Genomic DNA, 17,092 nt, shown 5'->3' with positions numbered 1-17,092 from the left:
GCCATTCTGTAAGGTTCTTTGCATCCGTTCTGTGCCTTTTCTCGCTGAGTGGGTCTCAGTTCCCTGTAGAACTCTGTGACTTGCAGGTTCAGTTCATTTACCTTCTGTTTGAGGCCCTTGAGGGTGTGGGCCAGGGAGATGATGATGCTAGTCAGCTCCTGAAGGATGTCCATCACAGTGCTCTGCCAGGTTTTCAGGTGGTCCTGGTGAGCTGGCAGGGCTGGATGTCTGTGGAATGTCTGAGACACACTGGCACACTTGGGGAACACCAGAGAGTGAGAGGCAGAAGGCAAGTGCAAGTACGTACAGAGGCGTTAGGCTATCTGTATAGCCCGGTACACACCAAGCCGACAAACTAGTGGTGACGAAAGCAGACTGCGGGGTCGGCAGCGTCTGGGTCCAAAGTTGCCCTGACACACCAAGCCGACGCTCGACACCCGACGGCCAAGTAGCACGTCCGTTCTATGCCTGCGTAAAGAAGAAATTCCTTTCCGTGCCAGCAGGTGGCAGTAGTCTGTGTTTGTTACTCAAAGCCGGAAACCGGAAGAGCTAAAGGGATACAAAACATAAACAAAGGTGCCTGAAAAATCAGCTCAGAATCTCGCTCACCACAGACGGATTCTTGATATTTCGGAAATGTCTGACACATTGCAAATGGCCCAGGCAATGTCAGCCCTTTGTCTTTTGCTTGTGGAAGAGGAAAAGAAGAAGCGGCCGTGAAAAATACGGAGAAAGCGCACTAAATGGGTAAAAACATGGATACTCCAGAGACAGGCTCAAGGGGCTTTCCCGAACCTGTGTCGAGAGCTCGAGTTAGGTGAAACCTCTGATTTAAAAAATTTTGCTCGGCTTTTTCCTGTTCAGTTTAACAGGTTAAAAGAACTTATCAGTCCAATCGTACAGAGGAGAAACATGAACTACCGGGATTGTATCTCCGTAGGGGAACGTCTGATGATTACACTGCGGTTCTTGGCAACAGGTAAGCAAGCTAAAGGTTATTCGTTATTTGAATAGTACATTTTCAGTTGTGTTTATTTCGGTGTATCATTAAGCATTATAAAAAAGAAAATAATTAGATTATTTCGGATGGCAGTTGGAGCTTACTTAAAAAGAGACAACATATAAAACAACATATATTGTGGTTGTTTATAGCACAATGCCTTTAATAATTGATAACAATAATCTGATTGTTAAGGTATGGCCTTGGTGGAACAGGAGACTCAGGAGGCCATGGCGGGACAGGAGACTCAGGAGGCCATGGTGGATCAGGAGACTCAGGAGGCCATGGCGAGTCTGGGAGCTCGGACGGCAATGGCGGGACTTGGCCCTTGGCCTGGCCACACAGGCCGTGACCCTATAGCCCCCCCAAAATTTTCTTGGGGAAGTTCCCCTCTGGGAGCCTTTGAGGAGGAGCGGGCTCTGTGGGGTGCTCTGGAGGAGTGGGCTCTGTGGGGCACTCTGGAAGAGCGGGCACTTGAGGGCGCTCTGGGGGGCGCTCTGGAAGTGTGGACACTTGGGGGTGCTCTTGCAGCGCGGACACTTGGGGGCGCTCTGGAAGCGCGGACACTTGGGAGCGCTCTTGAAGCGCGGGCTCTTGCAGCGCGGACACTTGGGGGATTCCTGGGGATCGGGATCGGCACTCCTGGCCGTGGTCTGAAAATTGGATTCTCGGGGATCGGGATCGGCACTCCTGTCCGTGGCTTGAGAACTGGATTCTCGGGGATCGAGATCGGCACTCCTAGCCATGGTCTGAGAACTGGATTCTCGGGGGCGCTCGGACAGCGCTAATTCTAGGAGGCGCTCAGGCAGCGCAAATTCTCAGAGGTGCTCTGGAAGTGCGGACTCTCGTGACTTGAGAACTGGATTCTCGGGGATCGGGATCGGCACTCCTGGCCGTGGTCTGAGAATTGGATTCTCGGGGATCGGGATCGGCACTCCTGGCCGTGGCTTGAGAACTGGATTCTCGGGGATCGAGATCGGCACTCCTAGCCGTGGTCTGAGAACTGGATTCTCGGGGATCGGGATCGGCACTCCTGGCCGTGGCTTGAGAACTGGATTCTCGGGGATCGTGGTCGGCACTCCTGGCCGTGGCTTGAGAACTGGATTCTCGGGGATCAGGATCGGCACTCCTGGCCGTGGGCTCAGAACGGGATTCTCGGGGGCGCTCGGACAGCGCTAATTCTAGGAGGCGCTCAGGCAGCGCAAATTCTCAGAGGTGCTCTGGAAGTGCGGACTCTCGGGGATGTTCTGCCAGCGCGGCTTCTCGGGGGAACTCTGGAAGCGCGGACCTGTACGGGACCAGCGGAGACTTAGGAGGGCCAAACGGGACCAGCGGGGACTCAGAAGGGCTGGACCGGAAGAGCAGGGATCCAGGAGAATACTTGCGAGTAGCAGGCACTGGAGGGCACTTGCGAAGAGCAGGCACTGGAGGGCACTTACGAAGAGCAGGCACTGGAGGGCACTTGTGAGGAGCAGGCACAGGGATAGACTCCGGACTCCAAGTCATCCCCTCGAACTCAACTAAAATGCCTACCGGCACGTGAGCGTCCGTCGACAGGCTTGCGTGGGCCGTGACTAATGGTGGAACCATCTTTGCCTCGGAGGGCGGAACTAACTTCGCCGTGGGCGGAACCATCATCGCCTCGAACGGCGGCATCATCATCGCCGGGAGCGGAGGAAGCTCGCTGTACATCCCCGAACCTCCCTTGCAGGGAATTAGAACCAGCTGCTTCCTCATCTTCTGTTCGGTCAAGTCTTCTGTTATGGTACGCTCCTCGAAGGACTGCAGGAACCAGCGGGTAAGTGGAAAACAGAATCTTTAATAACACAAGAGTTTCAGGATACAATAAATCATTTTATAAACCACGTAAGTTCTAATGGCACTGGTTGACAGCAATTACAGATTCCTGTATGTTGATGTGGGCTGCATTGGGCGTATTTCAGATGGAGTATTTGGTGGATGCTCTTTGCCTTTGAGAAAAGAACATCTAACATACCTGCCCCTGCACCACTTCCTGAATCTGACCAGCTGGCCCCTTACTGCATTGTGGCAGATGAGGCATTTCCCTTGAAGGACTACCTAATGAAGCCATATCCAAACCGCAGGCTATCTGTAGAGCAACGCATATTCAATTACAGGCTTTCGCGAGCTCGGAGGGTGGTTGAAAATGCATTTGGCATCCTGGCAAATCGATTTTGAGTCCTTCTAACCACCATTAATATTCAAAACACCACCAAAGTGGAGGACATTGTTTTGGCTTGCTGTGCCTTGCACAACTTTCTGCGTACAGAGTGCTGTGAAGTATACATGGCAGGAATCGACCAGGAAGGACTAGATCATGACACTCTCCCAGGAAGATGGAGACAAGACCCTGGCCTACAGCAGGCCTCTCTGCCACACACAACCAACAGTAAAACACACGCCAAACAGCTCAGGGATAAACTGTGCCAGTACTTTAATTCAGACATTGGAGCAGATCCCTTTCAGTGGGGCAAAATATAAGCATGTGACAAACATGTTTGTTTCCAGTCTTTGACCTTGGTTTCTGTTTTATGAAGATGGTGTGACATTGCTAAATAAAGATTAGGATTTTACATCATTTTGTTTTGTGATCCTTTTTTACATAAAGAATTGTGAATGCAAGTGCCTATTACCCAAAGTCAAAGTGTTTTATTTTCAGTGCTTGGTTGTGGCCCACTGAGTATCTGAAAATGCAATTGTCAACCTCATGCTGGAAATGTGGCAGCACATGTGGTGGCAAATTCTGCATTCTGTGTTCTAAATTACTGCAGTAAGCTGAGATGGCATCATTGGTGTTTTCCTGTGATGCCAACTTTTCCAGAGTTTTGCTGATGGTGAGTATCAAGTATGTAGACTCCTCGCTGGAGGATTCGTCCTGCATCTTCCCATTAGGCCTTGGAGTATTTGGCTTTATGTAGGTGCTTTGCAAAGGCTCCTTTCTCATGGCTGTGGACTCAGCTCCACAGATGGTGGACTCAGCCAAGGGTGTACTGGGACGTAGCTCAGCCTCAATGAAACTGGACTATTCATGGATGCCAGTCCAGGTGTCACTGTTGGTACCATCAGATGGTGAACAGGAGTCACTGTCAGTCGAAGGGTCCTTAAAAAACATAAGATAAAGTCAAAATGTGAACAATGCAATACCATAGATTCTTACAACTGTTCACCTATCACCCATAAAAATAACAGGGCATAGCTAAAACAATACCCTGCAAATTGGCAAAATGGCTCTATTCAGATGCAGTTTATGACACATTGCAGAAGATAACATGACATTAATTTATCGGCTTGTGTTAATATGTTGATTTACTTGAGTTACTTGTAAATACACCCATCTGAACAATCAGTGGCCACTTTACAAAAAGCAAAATGTTTCTTTTTATTCTGAAATTAAAAAAAAAAAAATAAAAAGAGAGAGAGATTTGTTTATTTACCCTGATCGTTAGATTTACTTTACTTACTTTACTTTTGTCATTTAGCAGACGCTTTTGTCCAAAGCGACTTACAAATAAGAAAAAGTAACTAAAACTAAAAAGTTACAACTCTATAAATACTATCTACCCACATATTTAAGAAAATAAAGAAATTAAATAAAATTAACACATGCATATAACAACAACATTTCAATAATAAACTTATCAATGAAAAAATTAAATAAAAAGCTACTACTATCCCTTGCCGGTGTCCCTGCCCGGTGGAGTCGCACGGTAGAGTCGATGGTCTTTACACTCTTTGGTCTTCACACTAAGAGGGCTTCACACGACGACTGCCGCGACCGCTGCCGCGGTATAATAACCTTTATTATACCAAACCAACAAATGATCATTTCAATTCAGCTGGACCCACTTTCCTGTTTATCAACTACAAATGGCCAAGCAAGTGCACACACTGACAAGATACACGATACAGTACGAGACCAAACGCGATTTCAGCAACTCTCATCCTAGTAAACAAAATAAGCGTTTCCTAGCAACGGCAAATGCGCTAAACACTGAGACAAGTAAATACACTTACGAGCTGATTTTAAACTTCCGCTGATAGACTGCTTCTCTTAAAGACCACTTCATTACACTGCCTTCTGCTGGCGCTTGAACCCACTTTCCTGTTTATCAACTACAAATGGCCAAGCAAGTGCACACACTGACAAGATACACGATACAGTACGAGACCAAACGCGATTTCAGCAACTCTCATCCTAGTAAACAAAATAAGCGTTTCCTAGCAACGGCAAATGCGCTAAACACTGAGACAAGTAAATACACTTACGAGCTGATTTTAAACTTCCGCTGATAGACTGCTTCTCTTAAAGACCACTTCATTACACTGCCTTCTGCTGGCGCTTGAACCCACTTTCCTGTTTATCAACTACAAATGGCCAAGCAAGTGCACACACTGACAAGATACACGATACAGTACGAGACCAAACGCGATTTCAGCAACTCTCATCCTAGTAAACAAAATAAGCGTTTCCTAGCAACGGCAAATGCGCTAAACACTGAGACAAGTAAATACACTTACGAGCTGATTTTAAACTTCCGCTGATAGACTGCTTCTCTTAAAGACCACTTCATTACACTGCCTTCTGCTGGCGCTTGAACCCACTTTCCTGTTTATCAACTACAAATGGCCAAGCAAGTGCACACACTGACAAGATACACGATACAGTACGAGACCAAACGCGATTTCAGCAACTCTCATCCTAGTAAACAAAATAAGCGTTTCCTAGCAACGGCAAATGCGCTAAACACTGAGACAAGTAAATACACTTACGAGCTGATTTTAAACTTCCGCTGATAGACTGCTTCTCTTAAAGACCACTTCATTACACTGCCTTCGGCTGGCGCTTGAACCCACTTTCCTGTTTATCAACTACAAATGGCCAAGCAAGTGCACACACTGACAAGATACACGATACAGTACGAGACCAAACGCGATTTCAGCAACTCTCTGAAGTTCTTCAAATCTGGCTGATTTGAAGTGCTCTCCTTCCTTTTTGTGTGAGGCTCTAGAAACTGCAGGTGGTTCAGTATCCATTGCTGCCTGCCAGTCTTCTGAGCTCCAAAACTTCCTGAGGGTCCATGTTTCTTGTAACGCATGTACTGGGTTCGCAATGAATCCCACCGCTTCATGAGCTCTTTCTCTGGGGGCAAAGTAAATTTTTGTAAGCATTATGTCTAGTTATTAGGTCAATTTCATGACTATTTGTAATACCAACAAATGTTACTTTTTGCTCTACAAGATTCATGGACTATTGAAAAATAACAAACACGTTTCTAAAGACCTCAATTGACAAAAAGGAGATCTTACCTGAATATGACAAGTTTATTTTTGATCTCACGCCATAGTTCAGCTTTTGCCACATGGTTGACATAACATTTTTCCGTAATGTCATACAAAGCTGGCCTTTCCTGGATCATGCTTATCAATTCATCTTCACTTGCCTCGTTCCAGACAGCCATATCTTTTTTAAATATTCACGTATCGGAATGAGAAATGCAAATAAATAAGATGAGCGTTCTGTGTATTCCCTCTTGACTTCATTGTTTACTTCGTCACTTCCGGGTTTTTTTTTCTTGCGCACTGGTTCGCCTGCTGAACAGCCAGTTAGAATGATCAGATGGCCTAACTGACCGACGAGCCCCGACGCCGATTCAACATGTCGAATCGGCCGAAAACAAGCCGACGAGGACCAACTTCAGCTGACGTGACGGAACACACTAAGAAGACTTCGTCGGCCGACGAACAAAAACTGCCCAACGGCCGACCGTCGGCTTGGTGTGTACCGGGCTTATGGGGAACGGCTCTGTAGGCCGTGTAAGGTGTGAATAGCTGGTGAGGGGCAGCTAGTGAGGTAGGGTGCTAAGAACACAAGTAGAGGGTTGGAGTAACTTTGTTGACGGGGCTGTAAGCAGGGGTCAGCTGATGACCTGGCTATACGTGTGGTCAAACTATTACTCGAGGCACTGATGGTTCACAGGTTTGGTCACTATGAAGATATCAAATAAACAAAATTGAAATAAAATCAGGAAGAGGCAGAGGGAGAAAGAAGGGCTTTCCTTATTTAGTTTAAACTAGGAGATATGACTAAGCAGTTGTCACTTGCTCAAAGGAATGTAGCAGGGTCATAAAACGTAGGGAGATTGTTGGCTACGCTAGCAGGAACACATCAACCACTTCAAGGTAAACAAACAGAAACAATAGGAAGTGATTCTAGTCTGCTCAGGGCCCTGGTGTAAGAGGGTAATAGAAAAGACAGGAATTAGTCTATTAATAACCTGTATAGCTCATTAAGGGGACAACAGTTGCTAGAACTGCTCTAATCTTATACCGAGAGGGAGGATGTCAAATAACTAAAATAAAGTAAAGGTAAAATGAAAATGTCCTAATAGCTTTAGAAAACTAAAAGGAAAAAATAAAATAAATAAAATAAAATAAACAAACTGATTTAATTAAATCTCAGATTTAATTAAAATCAATTTAGCTGAATTGTACATTCAAGCTAAAAAGGTAAATGAATGAAAACAAAATCAAAGAGAGGTAGAATGAAGTCAAAATAAAAATAAAACAAATAGAACCAACATATGTGAGGAGGGGCGTACCTGAATCTAACAGAAGGTGATAGCACAAACAGGAAATGAAACCAAGAGTGAGGAGGGAAGAGAGAGAGAGAGAGAGTGAGAGGAGTGGTTCAGACGCTACATTTTACACTCACACAGTGTCAGTTAGTCGGATGCTAACAGCTAACAGCTGAGGTAAAGGGCTTAGTTAGCTTATATACCTGCTCGGCTGCTAAAGAGTTAGCTTTGGCTACACTCAGTTACTTGTTTACACAAGGGTCTGCGACGTGTGTGCTGTTATCAAATTGAACCGGAAGAGGCTGCTCTCAACTCCCGGGGTCAGACGTTGCTAAGCGACCGATGCAAGCTTACAACACGCGCAAGTGGACCAGAACTTGCACTACTGTAAACATGAATGGGCACTGACGCGCAGTCAGTTATGACGCATCGCACACAACTTTTCACAAATCAAAACAGCACATTCACTTCACAGACAATGGCAATTACTAGTTAGCTAGGCTAGAATTACACCATTAATTCGCTATTGAGTTGCATCACTTCAGTGCCTTAACTCTGGGAAGATGAGGAAAATCGCTCAAATCACCATTTAACTAAATGTACTGTAGCAAGATTTCTTCGTTGCCCTGTTTTAATATCACTGCAAGTGAGATTGCTTCGCCACACAGATTAATTTGTGCCGCTAATCTGAGATTTGTTCATCAGAGAAGATTTACACATTTAAAGCTGAAATGGGGATTTCTTTTCCCAAGATCAGATTTATTTAGTCTGGTACCATCTATAGGGGCTGCTAATCTGAGATTTTGTCAGAGAAGGCTTACACTCTACTAACTACAGAAATGAGAATTTCTTTTCTAATATCAGATTAGTTCCTTATCGTACGATTTAAACACGCTTTATAGCATTGATCAAATTTCTACTGCTCGTAGTAAGGTGCATTCCAGCTATAGTCTATCTGATTTTATCAGAAACTGCATGTGTAAGACATTCATAAAATTATGAGACAAACACACAAGTTTGATACTGAGTCTGCTTGCAAATAATGTTTAAACGATTGCCACCGTTCTCCACCATCTGTAACAAATTAGTTTATAAGGGAATTGTATATAAATAATTACAATTAATTATGATTAATTACAATTATTTATATCGGCTGACAGTAATAACTGTAGCAGAAGTAAATTGCCATCAACTGATCTGTCCGTCCAGCGAACATTGAGTGCAAGTTCATATCAACTATAAGAAAGGATATTTTCTTGGCCACAGAAAATACTTTCCTAAGTATTAATACGTTAGAGCATGTACTAAGGATCAAAAATCGTAAAGGGACATTAATTTGCAAGGCAGAATCAGAAACTCGTGTAATTTGTGCACAAGAGTTTTATTAACTAAACACTAACGCAGACTAGTCTAACAAACAAACAAACATACATACATACAATCACTGATACATGGGGAAATGGCTAATGAGAGTTGATGGATGAAAACATCAGGAAAACCAGAGAATGCAGTTATGGAAAGTCATTTAACCACCTGAGTAAAACCATCAGCGCCGTTTATAACGGGGTCTATAACTTGTATTAATAACCTCTGTTTCGTTTAGTTAAATGTACAATACTTGCAATGCATTTGGTCGTGACGAGTGTCCGGAATGCAGTCTCAGATGAAAGTCTTAATGGTTTCAAGGTTTTGGACTCCCGATCATGTTCTTCCGGGTTGAAGAGTGATGAATTCCAAAAATGTTCTGAGGTAGAAATGTTCTTCCAGGTAGAGAGTAGAAAAAGAGCTAAGAAAGAGATCTGCTGAGGTCTGAGGAGCTTTGGCTGAATGGAAAGACAAGGCCTGGCAAAAAACTTAAGGTGTTCAGAAGAGTTTTAGCTCACATCTTCCTCATCCTCTTAGGATCTAACAGAACCGCAGACTGCCGGGGCGTCACTGAATGTGAGAGCTTTATCTGCTATAGAGGTCACACCTCTGGGGAGTCAAAGAGCCTATGGTGACTTGAACTTCTGGAGGGAAAGTTTTACGACTCTTTGTCTCCATGCATGGTAATTTGCATAGGTTAATGCACAAACTACTAAAGATTCTTAGGACACCAGTATGTTGCATAGGTATCAACATATAATATTCACTCTCAATTAGATCATCCGAAGACAAATTGATAGAGACCAAACATATTACAGTTAAAGTGATATTAACTAGTGATCTATCGTAAGCATGCATAAAACATACAATACACAAAACATATACAAGAACAGTAATAATATACACAATGACCTAAAGATATGTGTGTTCATTCAAAGAAGGGTTTTACTATGAATTAATTAGAGAAGAGTCCATTTTTATGGCATAATGTCTTTCCTAAAGGAGAATGAAGTTGCTCTGCTCGCATTCCTCTCCATCAACAAGTGTTATCAGATTGGTTGCCATGGAACCAGCCTTTCTTAGGTGTTAGATGCATTTCGGGAGAAGGGTCCACAGACCCTCATAGTTGGCCTTTTGGTTAGGTGAGGGGGCATTAGAGATAATGTTTTAAATATAACAAATAGTTGTGTGTCTGATTGGTCCAAATGTTACACTCATTTCTGTATATGCATTATAATTTCTGTATATGCATTAATCCCGCTCCTGCTGAATTTCTGACCATTACTGCCCGCTCCCGCAAACATTCTAATATTGAATATAATTTTTAAATTATAATATTATCATTTTAATATTGAATATAATTTAAAACACTTTGGATGCAGTTCGTGTTGAATGCAGGGTTGCCAAATCCGCATTTTTTTTGCACGAAAATGTGCTGATTTTAAATTGTTGCGAAGGGTTGATTTTCTCCCCTGGGTTAAAGGTTTGAAATATTGCATAAATTACATTTGACTGAAATGCTTGTATTGAAACATTTTGCATTCTAGCTATGATAAAACTGTGGTAGATGTTAAGTTTTGTGAAGGACGGCCACTGGTAGGATGTTTTTTGTAGCTGTGTTTATGATCAGTCTGCATAACATTGACTGTAAAATATGTATTTTAGGTATGGAAATGACTTTTTTTTTAGTTTTTATTTGGGATGGATATGGTCATTGTGCTACTTTGGGGGCTAATTTAACCCCCTTCAAACCCAACAAGCCTTCCTCCCCCTCCCTTTTCTGCATCCTGCCCCAGCTGTCCTCTTTTTTGTTAAACTAGTCTGTTCTCATGTCTTGCATTTAGTGAAATATCTGAATAATGCAGAAATGAGAAATGCATATACATTCAACAGAGATTAAAATGTTCCTAATTCATACATTAATTCCATAACAGATAGTGGATGTTCTTTAGGACACACAAACAAAACATTTGATAAATGCATTAAACCAATGATTAAACAGATGTTTGACAATTAAAGAAAATCACAATAATAACACAAATGATAAGGATATTGACAGGCCCAGAAAAGGTTGAACCTTTAGCATGGTAGTTTGTATTGTACAGGAAACATTCTGGTTAGCAACAAGTTTGGTGATTTTTCTGGAATGCATGCATCTGATTTAGTGAATGTCCTAGCAAAACCTATTAGGGGAAGTAGAAATAGCCATGAGAATATATATATATATATATATATATATATATATATATATATATATATATATATATATATATATATATAATATATTAGGGCTGCACGATTAATCGCATGCCATTGTCATGTGCATCTCCTCAGTAAAGCCGGTTCTTTGATTAGCGGTAAATCTCCATCACCTGCTTTCAGATGGAGCGGCATTTAATACACGGAGTCGTAGTTCGCTGATAAGCCACGCAAAATCGCGTTCATAATCGAAGTTCATAATCGATATATATATGCGCATTACCTTTACTTGCAAATAATGCAACAGTGTTTAGAAGATGCAAAAGGCCTATATATTCTACTAGTAAATAATGCATTAGTTTATTATTGTATAAACCAAAAATATGACTGTAAAATGAAAAAGATAAAAATGGAATAGAATGTACAGTACTTAACCCATAACAGCTATTTAGGGTAATTGTGATTTGTCTGTTTTGAATATTCAGTTCCCTTCCAGGAACTTCGAGCTGCGTCGAAACGCATATGGGAACGCCTTCAGCGTGACCAGGCTCTGAATATGATGTGTAATCAGTCAAACAAGGGCGAGGCATCACGGGCGGGGTGACGTCACGACTAGGAAGCATATAAGCACGTGCGGCGGAGCCGGCTTCAGCTTTTTGTCATTCAGTGAAGCGCTCTGTGTGTGTCAGTCTTATTTACTGTTGTTTGTCCTAGTTTTAAGTGGAAAGCATTCAGTATCATGCCAAAGCCAAGGGCAAGCTCAGGGGTGAAGCTTTCAGACCACGTTTTGAGTCGTGTGTGCATCCTTGCCCTCGCTATATCACGAGTGAGGACACACACGATTTGTGCGTGGTCTGCCTGGGTGCGGAGCACGCAGAATCGGTCTCCGCACCCGGAGGGCTCTCTTCGAGAAGGGAGCCTTCGCGAGCTCCCCACGCGGTGCCGGTCCCGCTGCTGCCGAGGCAGAGCGGCGGTAGCACTCGTGGGGCTCGCAGGCTGATCTGGCTGGCGAGTGTGAGACGGTCATGTCCTTATCTCCTCCCGTATCCGCCAGATCTGGCGCCCCGTCTCTCGGTGTGGAAGCTGTCTCTTCCCCCGAGACGAGGGGTCAATGCTTCGTCTCTCTTCCTCTGAGGAGGTTGATGTGACAAGCGTTCACGAGGTTTCGCCGCCTCTGTCACCCCAATATGATATAACTATGAGCTTTGTAAGCTGCAGTGTTTGCACAAGCATAAAATGAATAAAGCCGGTCCCGCTTCTGCCTTTAAATCAGAGAGAGAAAAAAAAGGCAGAGCGGCGGCTGCGCTCGCGGGGCTTGCAGAGAGAAAAAAAAAAAAAAGAGAAAAAGGCTGATCTGGCTGGCGAGAGTCAGACGGGCATGTCCCTATCTCCTCTCGCGCCTGATCTGGCGCCCCGTCTCTCGGTTTGGAAGCGGTCTCTTCCCCCCGAGACGAGGGCTCAATGCTTCGTCTCTCTTCCTCCGAGGAGGTTGATGTGAGGAGCTTTGAAGAGGTTTCGCCGCCTCTCTCGCCCCAGAGAGCTACTTCTACACAGGAGCCTTCCGTTTTCCCCGATCTCCTCACTGAGGTGTCGAGATCGCGGGTGAAATCTTTTCGTCCCGGCCATTCGTTCCCGCGGGAACTGAATGAGCGCGGGTATGCGGCGATGCCGCGGGTTGAACAGACGCTTGCGAGCTATCTGTCTCCCTTTACGGCATCGCCTTTGAAGGCTCCTGCTCTGCTTACAACATCTTTGGTGGGCAGAGGGTATGCGCGCTCTCTAAACTCAGGTGGCTGCTGGGCGGGCGCAGCCTCCTCCGCATACCAGCTCCTCGCTCAAAAGGTCCTGACGGGCGAGCCCCAGGACCGCGGAGGGCGACCCCTACTGGGGTGGAGTGGCTTGCACCGCGGCACTCGGTGACCACTTCACCTCGGTGCCCTCCAGGGACTTGTCTGCTGACCCTGCCGCTGTTCCAGGGCACAGCCGGTCCCAGCGAGTATATTTCTCAGGTTTGTCTGCCCGGCAGCGCGGAGCCGAGAAACTCGCCTCAGCCGCCAGATTACGCGTCTCATTCCGGTGCGCCGCATCGAGACAGCGGTCTGGCCGCTTCTCTGAACCCAGAGGTCAGTCTCGAGAGACTGATTCCCTTAGAAGATCATTGGGCAGCGAGCTGCCGAATGTGTCTCTTTGGGTCCTGCCTTGCAGGGTCTGGTTCGTTCAGAGGTCCTGACGGGTGAGCCCCAGGACTATGGAGGACGACCCCTACTGGGGTGGAGCGGCTTACACCGCGGCACACGGTGACGTCTCCCCTCGGTGCCCTCCGGGGATTTGTCTGTCAACCCTGCAGTTCCAGGGCACAGCAGGTCCCAGCGAGTATTACTCTCAGGTTTTTCCGCCTGTGATTTCAGCGGGCCTGAGAAACTCGCCTCGGCCGCCAGATTACGCATCTCCTGCCGGTGCGCCGCAGCGAGGCAGCGGTCTGGCCGCTTCTCTAACACCAGAGGTCAGTCTCGAGAGACTGATTCCCTTAGTAGAGCGTTTGGCAGCCTGGCAGCGACTGCCGAATGTGTCTCTTTGGGTCCTGCGGACGGTAGAGGCTGGCTATTCCATCCAGTTCGATGGGCCACCTCCGCTGTTCAACGGGGTCTGTGTGACTACGGTCCGCCCCGAGCAGGCTCTGGTCTTGGAACAGGAAGTCGATACTTTGCTGAGGAAGGAAGCCATCGAGTTGGTTCCTCCTCACGAAATCCACGCCGGCTGCTACAGCCTGTACTTCATTGTTCCAAAGAAGGATGGGGGGCTGAGGCCCATACTGGATTTGAGTCTTCTGAACCGCTCAGCCAGAAAGCTGAAGTTCAAGATGCTCACTGTCAGGCAGATCGTGTCTCAAATCAGGTCCGAGGACTGATTTGTCACGACAGACCTCAAAGATGTCTATTTCCATGTACCCACCCTTCCCTCTCACAGGGAGTTCCTAAGGTTCGCTTTCGGGGGCAAAGCGTATCAGTATCGGGTTCTTCCCCTCGGCCTAGCACTCTCACCCCGCACTTTCACCAAGTGTGTGGATGCGGCACTGGTCCCGTTGCGACTGCAGGGCATCCGCATACTCAATTATATCGACGATTGGTCGATCCTCGCTCAATTAGAGCGGACGGCGATTCGGCATCGAGGTGTCGTTCTCGCCCACATGAAAGATTTGGGGGGTTAAGACTAAACGCCAAGGAAAGTGTGCTTTCTCCAGCTCAGAGAACCACTTATCCAGGTGTAGTGTGGGATTCGACCACGATGCAGGCTCGTTTGACCCCTGCTCGGATCGAGTCGATCCTCACGGCAGTCGAGAGAGTGTGAGAAGGCCAGCCATTCACTGTCAAGCAGTTTCAGAGACTGCTTGGGCTCATGGCAGCTGCATCCAGCGTGATTCCTTCTGGCCTGCTGTACATGAGGCCCCTACAGTGGTGGCTCAAGACCAAGGGGGTCTCCCTGAGGGGAGACTCGCTCCGCGCTGTCAAAGTGTCAAGCCGCTGTCCGTGCCTTAGACATGTGGAGGAATCCTTGGTTCTTGTCCCGGGGGCCCGGTGCTGGGAGCTCCTTGTCGCCGCGTCTCGCTAGCGACGGACGCTTCCCTCACCAGTTGGGGTGCGGTCATGAGTGGCCACCCTGCCCGCGGTCTGTGGAGTGGTCGCCACCTGACGTGGCATATCAACCAGCTAGAGATTCTAGCTGTGTTCTGTGCGCTCAAGCACTTCCTCCCAGACCTAAGAGATCACCACGTGCTGGTGCGCACCGACAGCACGGCAGTGGTCTCTTACAGCAACCACCAAGGAGGTCTGCGGTCGCGCCCCTTGTATAAGCTGGCACACCAGATCCTTGTGTGGTCCCAGGGCAAGCTCCTATCACTGAGAGCTGTGCACATTCCTGGGCATCTTTATGTGGGAGCAGGCGTCCTGTCGAGACAGGGGCCGAGGCCCGGGGTATGGATGCTTCACCCTGAGGGGTGAAGCAGATGTGGAAAGTTTTGGCCAGGCACAGGTGGACCTCTTCGCCACTCGAGAGTCAGCGCAATGTCCCCTCTGGTTCCTCCAGCTCCTCCGGGACTGGACGCTATGGTACAGACGTGACAGAGGCTCCGTCTCTACGCCTTCCCCCCCGATCGCTCTGCTCCCTGGAGTTCTGGCGAGAGTGCGCCGGGACGAGGTCAGTCTACTGTTAGTAGCACCGTTCTGGCCGGGCCGAGTATGGTTCTCGGACCTGATATCTCTCCTCGACGGCACTCCGTGGGAAGTGCCCGTCAGGAGGGACCTCCTCTCACAGGCCGGGGGCACCGAGGTGCACCCTCGCCCGGAGTGATGGAAGCTGTTGGTGTGACCCCTGAGGGGGCACAGCTCATAGCTTCCGGTCTGTCAACCGAGGTTGTCGAGACCATCCTCCAATCCAGAGCTCCCTCTACGAGGAAACTGTACGCCTTGAAGTGGAGGCTCTTCACTTCTTGGTGCGGGGACCGCCAGCTCGATCCAGTCAACTGCCCCGTTGGTGCAGTACTGGAGTTCCTGCAGGCCCGTTTCTCCGCAGGGGTAACCCATTACACTGTTAAGGTCTGCGTGGCAGCTATTTCGTCATACCACGCCCTTACCGGTGGCCAGTCAGTGGGTAGACACCCCCTGGTTACACGTTTCCTCCGCGGTGCGCTGAGGCTGAGGCCTCCGGTACGATCTCGTCCCTACGTGGGATCTGGCTGTGGTTCTGGAGGCTCTGTGCAATGCACCTTTCGAGCCCATTCAGGAGATAACTGAGAGACTCCTCACTATCAAGACCGTTTTCTTATTGGCTATCACCTCTCTGAGGAGGGTGAGTGACCTTCAGGCTCTGACTACGGCCTCTATTCACTTTGCGCCCGGTTCGGCGAAAGTATTCCTCTACCCCCGTGTGGGGTATGTTCCGAAGGTCCCATCGGTCATTCCACAGCCGGTCGTACTGCGGGCCTTCTGTCCTCCTCCCTTCGGGGAGCCAGACCAGGAGAAGCACAACCGTATGTGTCCAGTGCGAGCACTAGACGCATACATCCACAGCTCCTCCCTGTGGAGAAAGTCGGACCAGCTGCCCGTGTGCTATGGTCCGCCTAAGAGGGGTCTTCCTGCTACGAAGCCCTCCTCTTAGTAGGTGGATTGTGGGTGCCATGGCTTTGGCATACGAGGCCTCTGAGCTCCCCCCGCCGGTGGGAGTCAGAGCGCATTCAACCCGAGGTGTGGCGGCCTCCAAGGCCTTCTGGGCAGGTGTTCCATGCAGGACATCTGCAACGCAGCTGGGTGGTCCACGCCCCTGACTTTCGTTAGGTTCTATGACCTCGACATCCGAGCCACTCCCGGCTCCTCTGTCCTTTCGTCCTGACACCAGGCAGGGACTTGTCAGTCTGGCGGCGTTGGTATCTCGTTCCCATATGCGTTTCGACGCAGCTCGAAGTTCCTGGAAGGGAACGTCTCAGGTTACGTATGTAACCATGGTTCCCTGAAGGGAACGAGACGCTGCGTCGCGTTGCCACACTTCCGGCATCCCTGCCAGCGCTTGCTTCATGACTTGAAGCTGAAGCCGGCTCCGCCGCACGTGCTTATATGCTTCCTGGTCGTGACGTCACCCCGCCCGTGACGCCTCGCCCTTGTTTGACTGATTACACATCATATTCAGAGCCTGGTCACGCTGAAGGCGTTCCCATATGCGTTTCGACGCAGCGTCTCGTTCCATTCAGGGAACCATGGTTACATACGTAACCTGAGACGTTTCTCATTAACGAGTGTCGATATAGTACAGCAGCAAAATAGCCAATAGATAATCTGGAAAAGTATTTCACATTAGACTTATTTAGACAAATAGATAGAAAAGACTTACTTGGACAGAGGAAGATGTCTCAATTCAGTGAGCTTTCAGAAGTAAAAGAGAT

This window comes from Barbus barbus (assembly GCF_936440315.1).
Source record: "Barbus barbus genome assembly, chromosome: 2".
NCBI classification, from domain to species: domain Eukaryota; kingdom Metazoa; phylum Chordata; class Actinopteri; order Cypriniformes; family Cyprinidae; genus Barbus; species Barbus barbus.
The sequence above is the reverse complement of the archived record's forward strand: the minus strand, read 5'-3'. Positions refer to the sequence as shown.